A 12,523-nucleotide genomic window follows, 5' to 3' on the forward strand; every position below is an offset into this window, starting at 1 on the left:
TATAATACTAGCATCTCATCTGTTGCTATACTAATGTATATTTTTAACTTGTCATCCATATTTTCCCCTCCTTGCAGGAAGTATAACATAGCTAGCAGCAATAAAATATATCAAATGACTGAAGAAATGAATATCATATTGTTCATTTAAACCATCAATTACAGTATTTTATCTTGCCATCCCTTCTACACATTATTGTAAAGAAAACTTATCTCACAGCATGGTTCTTCAATTTCTAAAAACTCCTCCTCAGCATTATGTAATTTTGTTCCCCTCTCACTACCTCAGCAACAAAACACATACCAGTACAGTAAGTTCTTGTTATATGTCAATGATGTGTTCCAAAGTATTAAAGTTTATTCCAAACGATCAGTACTGCAAGTTGGGTAAAACTTGCATACCGGTATCAGTTTTAAACATACATATCAATGGAACTTTGATACGGCAACTTTTTGGTACATTAATATGAATAAAAAAAAAAAAAAAAAAATCTAAGTAAGGCACCACATAACAAAAACTTTCTGGATAGGTAATCTGCATTGATGAGCACAATCCCCACTTCCAAACCTAGTTTCCTATCAAACTTTTACATTACAGGTACTTCTATTTACAATACTTTTTCATTACTTCATCTATTTACCTTACACTATATATGGGTTAATAAAAAATTTATTTAAGACCTATGTATTAAACCTTCATATTTTCCAAACAGGTACAGCTGTGAACTTTTTCACACATTACTCATAAAATGATCTGTCAAAAACTCACCAGAATTTAATCTTAAAACCTATCAACAACAATGTAATCAGATAATGAGATTTATCCCTTTCATACTGATGGCATAGTTTTCATCTTACTTATGCTATCATCAAACTATTTTATTCAAGTTAGGAAGGACCAAGGATGAAATGGAGTGATGGAGTGGAGAGATATGAGAAAGGGGTCTGAGTTCAAAGGAAGGCATCAAAATGGCAGGGGACAATGCAACATGGAGGTGATTTGTTTGCGACCACTCCTCACAAGATTAAGGAGTCTGCCAACAGATACATGAATGGGAAGAACCTCTAGGTGTGAGGAGGTTAATGATGGCTATATATAGTTGTTGCTGCAACCTCAGGCTCATCTGTGTGTGAGCCCAGTGGAGTGCAGGCTTAAACTTTCCTTCTCTTGTAGTCCACCATTCTCCTTTTAGGGAAGTAGCTAAGGGATGTTTGAATAATTAGGCAGTTAAGCTTCCTGGTTATATTGGTGTCACCACATGAATGCATCTCTCTCCAGCATTTGGCTATAATTATGTGATTCCTCTCGTGCTAAGAATCCTCTAACCCGCAGAAAAGCATCTTGGGACAGCAAGAATAAAATTATGTCACCAGAATGTTAGGCTTCAATAAGGTACAATAAAACTTACAATAAACCAGTCACTCTCACAGTCATCAGGTATATGAGGGAGGGGGGAGTGAGTTGGGGGGAGAGTAGTCAAATGGTGAGTGACAGAGCGACTTGGAGGCATTTTGTCTGTGGTCACCCTTTGCGGGATTAGGGCGTCGGGCTATAGATAGATAGATAGATAGATTTACTTTCCATAACCTGTCACTGTCAGCTGAAGTTAACACCAATCACTAAGCTATTTCAGGCATCTAATAAAATGTGGTAACACATCCTATTTTACTCCTCCAGGGGTGTAAGGAACCAAAGCTAGGCTATCGTGTCCAGTACACTTAGTAGATGGCCAGCCTATTTTCCTTGATTGCATCACATGACCAACAAACCTCCAGCCACCTCTCCTAATATTATGTAAGGGAATATCATGTAAGGTCATCACTAGGACATTCTAACCTCTGAAGAAGGACGCCCTTACATGGTGGCACCGATATGACCTGGTGGCTCTACTGCCTAGTCATACAAACATCCCTCAGTTCCCTCCCTATTCCCCAAAAGGAAGATGGCAAACTGCAGGAGAAGGGTACCGGTAACTTTAGTTTGCAGTCCCCTGGGTTCACATTCAATGGAGCCTGAGGTTTCAACTACTATTGCTAGTAACCTTTGATCACTATGTACCCTTACAAATTACATGTAATAATTCCTCTCATAACCTACATAACACTGTACAAAAAACTATCCACACTGCCTGGCAGTTATACAAAAGGGTTTACAAAATACACTTAGCCCTTGTTCAAAGCTGTTTCCTTATTAACCATTTGAGCCTGAAGATATATATATATATATATATATATATATATATATATATATTTTGCAATTTTTTGATTATTTTATTCAGCTAAGAATAGATCATTTCAAACTTAAGGGGCTGGATACAGTCTTAATAAACCCCTTCAATATGAAAGGTGTTGTTGAACAGGCATGCCTTCATGTGGTGGCACCGATTTAACTGGGTGGCTCCAATGACGTTATACAAATGTCCCTCAAAGCCCTTTCTGCTCCACAAAAAGAGGATGGTGGACTGCAGGGTGAAGGCAACTTTAACCTGCAGTCCATCAGGCTCACATTTCAAATGTGCCTGGGGCTGCAAAGCCTACTCATACTAAACTTAAAGGCCTTTCCTTGATTGAATAAAATCACCTGGTAACTGCAAGCATAAACTAATGGGAAAATCACCTGGAGTCAATCAACACCTTTAAATGTTCCATCCAGTGATGCATGGTATTTCTTAATTAATTTTTGCTACCACTTGACAATATTTACCCAACTTTCTAAAAATGGAAATGAAGTCTAGATGATGATGATGATGATGATGATGATGATGATGATGATGATGATGAAGGAAAGATCCCTAATACTAAAGGGGTTAAAAAAAAAGATATATCTAACCTTTCTAGTTCAAGTAGTCTCTCCTAAACTAAATAAACTAAATAATCACCTAGACAGAATAAAATAAAAAATTGGTAATCAAAGCCCAGGGGTTAAACACAATCTTTAGCTGTAAAATAACTTCTCTGCACTTCACTTCAGCCAACGTCAGACTGCTTTCTGCGGCAAGAGATACCTACAGCACCAAAAATATTGAAAGTTATCACAATCAACAGCTTAGCCACGAAAACAGATTTTTATATTATAACTTACAACAAACAGTTTTACTCAAGTCAAAGAAACTCTTTTAAGGAAAGAATTAATGTTGTCTGCAATTCATTATAAAGTTGCTTTGAGGTTACAGATGATAGCTTGTTGTGCTTCTAGCTTCAATCAGGAACAAGAAGCATGTTTCACTCAAAATGCTGTTTCACATAAAGAAAAATTTTGCCTGTATTTATCCCAGTCTTTAAGTGAGGACTGAACGTACAAGAGGAGTGAGGTAATGATGGAGGAGAAATGTGATGATGGAGTAACAGTGGTAGTTGTAGCCCCAGGTTCATAGGAAATGTGAACTTAGTGAACTACAGGCATAAATTGCTTGTCTGCAGTCCACCATTCCCTTCTGGGGGGATTGGGAAATAGCTAACAGATGTTTGTATAACCAGGCAGTTGAGCTGTCCAGTTTGATCAGTGCCACCACATGAAGGCATCCTTCTCTGGCAACTTATGATGGATTACACCAGAAATAACTAATACAGTACATCCTAACTGTGTCACCTTTTGATACTCTGTTTACCGTTAAGTTAACAGCAAATCATAACGAAAATTGCTAATCAAAGTTTTTACCGTTAAGTTAACGCAAATCATAACGAAAATTGCTAATCAAAGTTTTATTGATACCTTTACACCTAATCTGCCAGTTTCACCCAATTTACTGTACCTACTGTGTACAATAAGCTATGATATTTTGGAAAACATACCTAACTTATGAGGACTGCTTCTAAATGAGTTATACAAATGTTCCTCAACTCCCCCCCTATCCACCAAAAGGATGATGGTGAAGTACAGGAGAAGGGCAGTTTCTGCCTGCAATCCATCAGCTTCACATTCAGATGAACCTGGAGCTAAAACTACTACTACTAACTACTAGCCTCTCTCTGGCTGTCACTTTTTCTTTTTTAAACCCATTTTCTCTCTCTGGCTGTCACTTTTTCTTTTTTAAACTCATTTTCTGTAAGTTCACAATAAAATACAAAAACTTGCACAAAATTCCAGTGCTATCTGTAAAGTTAATTTGCCCATTTCCTCCAGTTTACAATACCAGTTGCATGGAAAATGTTTTTCCTGAAAAATATCTGTGACTTAAAATTTCTGTCATGCACTTCTACATCAGCCACAGGATACCTATCCAATACTTAGAGTTGTTGCTGCCCTGGACAGAAGATCATCTGAATTTGAACTTGGTGGACTACAGGCTGAAGCTGCTCTTTTTACTCTGTTAATTATTAAGTTACTGGTAACTACAACTCCTTCTGGCAATGAGTTTTATTCATAACATACAGAGCTACTATGTAAAACATCATGTCACATTAAGAAACTATAAATTTTGGCCTCTCCACTCCAAAGACATCTTTTTCTTTTAATCAGGGTACTACAAATTGACTTTAGCCACCTTTAGGAGGACTTCCAGTACTGAGGGTGATAGTGAAGTCTACATCAAAACCTTCTACAGTAGTCTGAGTCTCCAGTAAGCTAAAAAAAATTGTCTGGAGAAAACACAGTGCAGTACTGTACACTAGATCAAAATTGATTAAAACACAGAGACATTGCGCCAGAAAATTTGAACTTGATCTGTGATCCTGACCTTTGATGAATATGTGCCATAGTCAAATAACTTCTTCCCAACACCACACATAATATATGTAGGCTGCAGTCCAAACCTGAGAATTAATTAATAAGATAATTTGTAAACAAAGGAAACATACACAGAAGCAGATCAATTCAGTGTTGCTAATAAAAATATCTTGGTTGTGAAGGGTGTTACAAAGCTTGTGCATTTCATACCATATACAGTAAATACGTGCACTTCATACCATATACAGTGAGTCCTCAAAATACGAAAGGAATAGGGACAAAAAAAAACTTTCGTAATCCGAAATTTTGTATATCGGAACGATTTTCTCCACTGAAATATACATATAAAGGGGGGGATATGTTCCACGATCACATTGGACCCCCCACTTAAACTTTACCCCTCCTATTTAGAAGTATGCAATGCACATATACAGTACTATACTATTGTACAGACATTAAAAAATAAAACATACAACTAATTACTGTAGCATTAGTACACTTTACAGTTAAATACAGACCTGTGTTGTGGCTGGAGATTTGTGTCGTTGATATGGTGCTAACTCACATGGTGGGATCCTAATAATTTCCAATTTCCTCTCCAGAGTCAAAGTACAGTGTTGTTTCTTCTTGGGAGCTGGTTCCCTGGATGCTGAAGATGATGCAGGGAGCTTGGGAGGCATGGCAAAAGTATGAAAACAGGAAGAACAGCGAAAACTACGTAACGTACAGCGAAGCTGAGAGGAGAGGACGGATGTGACTCAACTGGGAAGCGTGCGAAAATGTGTTTACCAGAGAGGGGTTAGTTCATTTTCTCGCCGCAGGCGAGCGCGGCGCTGTGCAGCGCGCCCATTTTGAATTTTTCGCATTTCCTCTCGTGTAGCTTTTCATACCATCGAGACAGATACTGTACTTTCATATTGTGGAATTTGACCTACATTCATCGCTTTCGTACCATCGGAAATTCGTACTTCGAGTGTTCGTATTTCAAGGACTCACGGTACAGTAAATCCTTATTGTATATTAATTTCTTACATGTTCTCATTTACAAATATGTCCACAGAAATTTGCACAAAAATGGGCCATAGTTCTACTTTAATCTTTACAGCTCATATGGTAATTTAACCCAGTTTACAAGCCCAATATACCTGTTGCATGAAAAAAAAAAAAAAAAAAAAAAAAAAAAAAAAGGATATTTTGAAAGACATCACTTACTTATAATGAGAGCTGACTGCACATAAAACAACAGTATATAAACTCCAGACTATCTGGCGCTGCATTATCCGACATACGACATTATCCGGCATAGTCAATGGCTGAATTAAAATGGTATCCGGCAGCAAGCATAAAATCTTTGACTTAATCCAGCAAGGACCCTTTCTTTTGGCTAAAAGTACATTATTATCTGCCATGAGACAGTTGATGTCATCAAAAAGAAATACACAAAAGGATGGGGTTATACTGTACCGTAATATGAAAGTGGTGGTGTTGAGGAAGGGATGGAGGGTTGACAGTTGGTGGGCCTTGCAGCTCACTTGGTGTTGGTGGTGAAATTGCTTCTGTACATAAAATTACAGTGTACGTAACAGTACATTACAGTATTTTATGAATAGGAACATCTCTTATCTGTTTTTTGATGTTTTAAAGCATTCTGTAGGGGACAGACAGTGGATAAACGATGGAGGGTTGGAGGCCCCTAAGGGGGGACTTTTGCATACTTTAGCATTTTGACAGTATCCGGCTGACCCTTGGCTCTTTTATGCCGGATAATCAGGAGTTTACTGTACTGTACACGTAACCCAGCCCATCCAAGGACAATACAAGGCATCCTTAACCTTTTCAAGTTATAAGGATGAATTTATCTCTTAGGTCCAATGACATTTAAAATTTTACTCTCACTAACCTGCAAAGAATTATTTTCAGCTTTGGAGGAACTCAGTGAACTGGAGAAATAAATATATAACCTTCATTTACCCCCCTCCCCCATTACAACTGGGTTTCAGAAGAATAACAAATATTTTTAAATTTTATTCTTGGTATATGCCAAGTTTCATTCAGCTTTCAAGACGTGGAATGGGAAAGATTACATATCATGTTTAATTACACCCTTCAGTACAACAGGTGTGCAAGGAGATGACAAAAATAATCTGGAGGTGTCATTCATAAATCAACAAAACATGTAACCGGACAGAAGAGGTCGTTATTTTACTAAAGCCACCACAAGATGATTTTGTTCAGCTGAGGGAAATTCTTGTACTGCAGTCAGGGGGTTAAAAAGGGAAGTTCTATTACCACTGTCAGAGGGTTAAAACAGGAAACTCTATTATTGTTGTCAGAGGGTCAAAATGGGAAATTGTTGCCCTGCTGTCAGAGAGTTACAAAGGGAAATTCCAGTACTGCAGAGGGTTAAAAAGAGAAATTCTTGTACTTTCATCATGGGGCTGTAAACAACCTCCAGAAACCTTTGTGCACTCAGAAATTCTTTCAAATGAAAAAAATGAACTAGATTCTGCCATCTTCATGGCAGCAAGTATTAAAATCATTAACAAATTATAAAGGCTTATGTGCCGTATTTTCCATTCATATACTGGCATAATGTTGCAATCAAAAGCTATACCCATTTTACAATGACATGGCCCAGAGTTTCATCCTTTTGCAGCTTATCTCACGTAGGTGAGTGGCAATGTTAAGGCTACAGTAACATCAAATTGTAGTGCTATTTTAGGCCAAGTTTGAGCAAAAAAAGTATGACAATTATGAAACTACACAAAATAGCTCTTGGTATATATTGTATTATAAACATTTTGGCCTTCAAGCCTTCTCTATGGGTGACATACAGTAACACCTCAATTATCTAACTCACCTACTTACCCCTCTTACAAATGCTTCACCACCATTAATAATAAGTGTGAGACAGTGAGTGAGTGTAGGTCAGCAGGAGTTAACAAGGGACTGTGAATGTATGAATAAGTGTGGGCATGACGGCAAAGTTCTTGTGAGAAAGTGAAAGAAAGTGTGAATTATAATGAATATATGGGAATGGTGCCAGGAGAGTTGGGAGGAGGCTGGATGGGTGGGTGCTGAGTCAAGGGTGGATGGATGGGATCATGTACGTGCTGTGTGTTTACCTATGTATTTACAGTATCCTCAATTATCTCATATGTTGAATTATCCAACCCAATTTTCCCCCACACGGGCTGAATAACTGAGGGATCACTGTACAGTGTTTGCTTATTTTATTCTAGCTGCTGCCAGGTGATCTTATTTAAATTTAAAGAAAGCCCTACTACACACCCTTTACTCTAATTTGGTCCAGATTTTCATCGTTTTGCAATTTCACGCAGTCCAATGGCAGAAAAAGACAATACTATGGCTCTACATTCTGTCTGTGACGTATCTTCATAGTAGGCATTATATTTTAGAGATAATGTATTCTTACAACTCAACATTCATGATGGAGAGACAGGAGTTTTAGGCCAAGTTAGGGTTAACCCGTCACGTCCCGACCGATTTTCCACCACTGACTTCCCCCAGTCCCGACCAATTTTGGAAAAAAAATTTTTTGGCTCAAACCTCCGCTTCTGGTGAGAAACATCGAAAATACATAGAGAAATCGCTCACCTGAGGTTTAAAATACTCGATACAGGTAGCAGTACCTCCTTACCTTACTGTGTTTTCTATCAGGCTGGCTCCAAAGAAAATGAGTTCTATGGGAGGGTAACTATTCCACACCACTCATAAACGGTATTTATTTATTTATTTGGTACGAATTTATATGTAGTATGATAGTATACTGGTTTTCAAACAGTAATATACGCAATATAAGCACTGTTTCACTCACTAACACATCAACATACCTGACCTTTTTTGATGACATTACCTGATCATCATTTCTGACTGTTTCTTCCTCAACACCCTTGGGCAGGGTGAGGAGTAGCAATGTCAAGACATTTTTTCCATTCAGTAAATATCAATATAGAGACGTTTTAAACATTCACGTAAAAAATATGGTAGGCAGACAACAACAACAAAAAGTGCAAAAATACCTAATGCAGTGAATAAATTTTGGCACAAGAACACCTGGCAACTTAACATTTCTTCACAACATCACAAAACAACAACTTTTGCTACCACCTTCATTTGCCGACATATCTGGCCTCTTAGTTTATTAAAAAATTTTGCCAAGGTGGCCTATCAGTTTTTGCAGACATTGGACATTACACAGGAGAAGTGGCTAGGAATGAAAGACTGCAGCCAAGATAATATGGTACTGTACGTGTACATCCAGCAAGCCACCAGGATGGAGCATTGGGCTTCGTAAAATACAGTAGTACAGTAGACCCTAGTTATCTGTGGGGTTTGGGTTCCAGAGACCCCCGCGGAAGGCAAATTCCGTGGATACTGAAATCATCATCATAAAATGGCATATTTCCACATAAGCTAAGCACATCCCTGAAAAAATAAAAACATATTTTGAAATATTACAAATACATATTAACACTCACCAAAAGACTGTGTGTTTTCTTCCTAACCTTCGTACAATGATGATAATTGCTGTATGACGATGATGACTGCTGTATTGATGACGATGACTGCTGTATGATGATGACGATGATTGTAGTGGTTCCTACAGTGCCAATGTGGTGAGGCAAGGAGATGTGTGGCGGCACAGTACGTAAGCTGTGAGTTTGGTCTGACCCTTCTGACAAGATGCCAGATAATACCTTACACTCTCTCTTTGGCTTAGAAGGATTGCTTTTATCCTTTACTTGTTTCTTGGGAGCCATTTTTCACTTACACAATGAAGTACAGTAGAGTTGTAAACACGAGAAGGGTGACGACGACGTAAGTAACAAACTGATTGGCGTTTATGATAAGACTGGCAGATTGGCGGGAAAGCCCGTGGGTGCGGGTATGCTAACTGTAGCTACAGAAAAAGTGCAAGTTGCGCTCCAATTTCAAATTGTTACAGTGTATAGTACAGTATTAAAATAAGTTTGATCCGCGGAAACTGAAATCCGCGGATGCATATTTCGCCAATAAGAAGGTTCTACTGTAAAGTACACCCTTGTTATACGATTCTTGGTACTGGTATACCTGGATATACGATACCCCTAGATGTGATACCCCGGCTTAACAATGAGGGTAGAAATACCACCACACCCTGCATAACGATGGCCAAACCCTGGTTTAACAATGAGTTTATTTTTTTTTACCGATTTTGAGGATATTTTGGACTAACCTTATGTGTTTAGGTTGATTTGTATGCTGTTTTTATACTAAGATTAATGTGCTTTAGCCATAGGTGGGGTGAACATTGTCATTTTGCGGTACAGTTTACTAAACCTGATTTTTTCCAGACATATTTGATGATTTTCAGATTTTATTTGTTGATTGTGGTAGGTGAGGGCACTCACCATCCACTCACTCAATGTAGCGTTGCTCTCAGGTGTCTGCCCTTTCCTTTCCTTCAGCCTTCTTTCCTTCCATCCACTATAAAAAAAAAGAAAAGAAAAAAAAAAAATGAAATCCCCGAGCTAAACCTCTTCAGATCATATAGCCCTGCTAGGGTTACAGGAGAGCGTTACCCCTCCCAGCACAGCAGCCACTGGGCGGGGAGTGAACTTGCAACCTCACGATTACGAGCCCGACACCCTACCACCGAGCTACCGCGTTCCCCTCCTTCCATCCACTTCTGTCTTTCTTTCCTTCATTCTTTCCTCGTCCTTCTGCCTACAGGTGACTTTACACTCCCTCTTCTGTCTATCTTTCCTTCATTCTTTCCTCTTCCTTCTGCCTGTGGATGACTCTACACCGAGTAACAGGCCAAATGGTTTCCTGTACACCAGGAAACCATTTACTACGCTGGGTGGTAACCATATAACCAAATTTTGGCACCTGGTGGTTTAGTGGGTAATTGAGGTGCTCCAATCAGATTGAGCCGGTGAAGGTCTACATCTAAGGGGTGGTTGGGGTTTATTGCTCATGTAATGCCACTCAGGGATGAGTGAGGCTGGTCACTCTCATCTTAAATGTCAGGACCAACTTGCCAAGCCCTGGGCTCCTACACCCTTCATGGAGCAATGTAGGATTGGATGATGGAGGGATGGATGGATGGATGGCTTTAGAGAGTTATTTACAGGTGTTAAGCTTTTATGGCTGTTAGGCCATTTAAACTGGCTTTAAACCTGTTTTGGGGCTCATTTGGGTGGTTTTTGGACTTGGCTGGGAGAAACCCAAGGATGAAAAAACACATCCCATTACTTTACATGTTAAATATACCCCGATATACGATACCTCGGCTAACGATGGGTTATTACCTAACCAATTGCATCATTAAACTGGGGTACACCTGTATATGATCATTCACTTACATGATGAACAAGAATTTAGGACGTTTTTTATTTTACAATTCTCTTTTCACTTACACAATTGCTGTGATGCCCAATTTTTAGTTATACAATAGTTTTTTATTGCCAATAACACCTGCTGCAGAGCAAAAAATCGTTAACTAATCATTTAAACCCTGCATCCCCATCTTAAAACATAGGTATGCTTTAACAACAAACTGTGTATTTGGAAAGCAATAACATCTAGCCTTCCCTACCACCATTACCATGTACAGTACATCTATGGAATATGGAGCTTTTATTAATATTTTGCTTAAAGTTATTTTTTCATAGACTGAAACCCTTACCTTAAAGCAAGGTACACCCGCACACATTTGCTATTTGAAATAAACTTATAATACTAAGTTATCTGTTTTAACAACCTGGTTATCTTAATCTCTGAAAATTAAAAACATTACATTAATTACTGTACAGTACTTTTCAGAGCTAATCAGTGCACTTTTCAGGTATGATTGCTGACAGCTCCCTTTGGTGAGTTTTTTCAAAGGTGCAAGAAGTTTTCATATGTACGGGAACTGTGAGGTGATCATTTGCACAATGTTTGTACAATTAGTGTTTTATGTGATTCTTTCCAGTAAGCACAAGCTATTTATATAAACAGCTAATGCCTTAGATTACTACACAAATAGGGGACCAAGGGATTTTTTTTTTTTTCCACGCAGCATGCAAAGCTTTGTAATGCCAAACCTTTCCTTAGCTATGTATTTTGCATATTACACCTTAACATTCTCTTGCATGTTACTTATATCACTTTAATATCAATATAGTGTGCATCAATATCATACAAGATTATAATGAAGTGTAATGTGAAGAATAAATTGCTAAAAATGGTTATGAAATATTTTAAAGTCACTTAGAATGCAATCCCAAGTTAGGCCCAAAGGTAGTGATTCAGCACTCTTTTATCAGATTACAATCACCACCTGATAATCATTTTAAATTAATGGGATAATCTCTTCAGTATGAAGGAGTTTTATTCAGCTCTGAGGAGACTTCTCATGGTGAAGGGGTTTTTAGATATAATTTCTTACTAACCCCTTCAGTACCATGATATCATTTTTATTTTACTCTTGCTAACACTTTTTCTCTTACATGCCAATTAGTCTTAGTAGAATTAGCTTATTTTTCCAAACGATAACCTCCTATTGAACCAAAAGGCCTCCTGGTATCTGTACTTTCCACGCACTGCTATGCACTTCTATGTATCAGTTGGCTTTTGTCAGCTTTGGAGAGACCTCTCAAAATGGAGGGGCTAAACTTTCTGATCTGAAAGTCACCAAGAGTAAGTTTACCCTTTGAATCTGATAATATATTTTAAAGTTCATTCTTGTTTATCTCCTGACACTTATATTCAGCATGGCGGAGACTTTTCAATATGGAAGAGCTAGATATATCCTTTACTAAACCCTTCATCACTCTGGGGAAATTACTTAACTAAAAGTGATTTCAGA

Source organism: Coenobita brevimanus, chromosome 99, assembly GCF_032717465.1.
Source record: "Coenobita brevimanus isolate Jiangsu-jjx chromosome 99, ASM3271746v2, whole genome shotgun sequence".
NCBI lineage: Eukaryota > Metazoa > Arthropoda > Malacostraca > Decapoda > Coenobitidae > Coenobita > Coenobita brevimanus.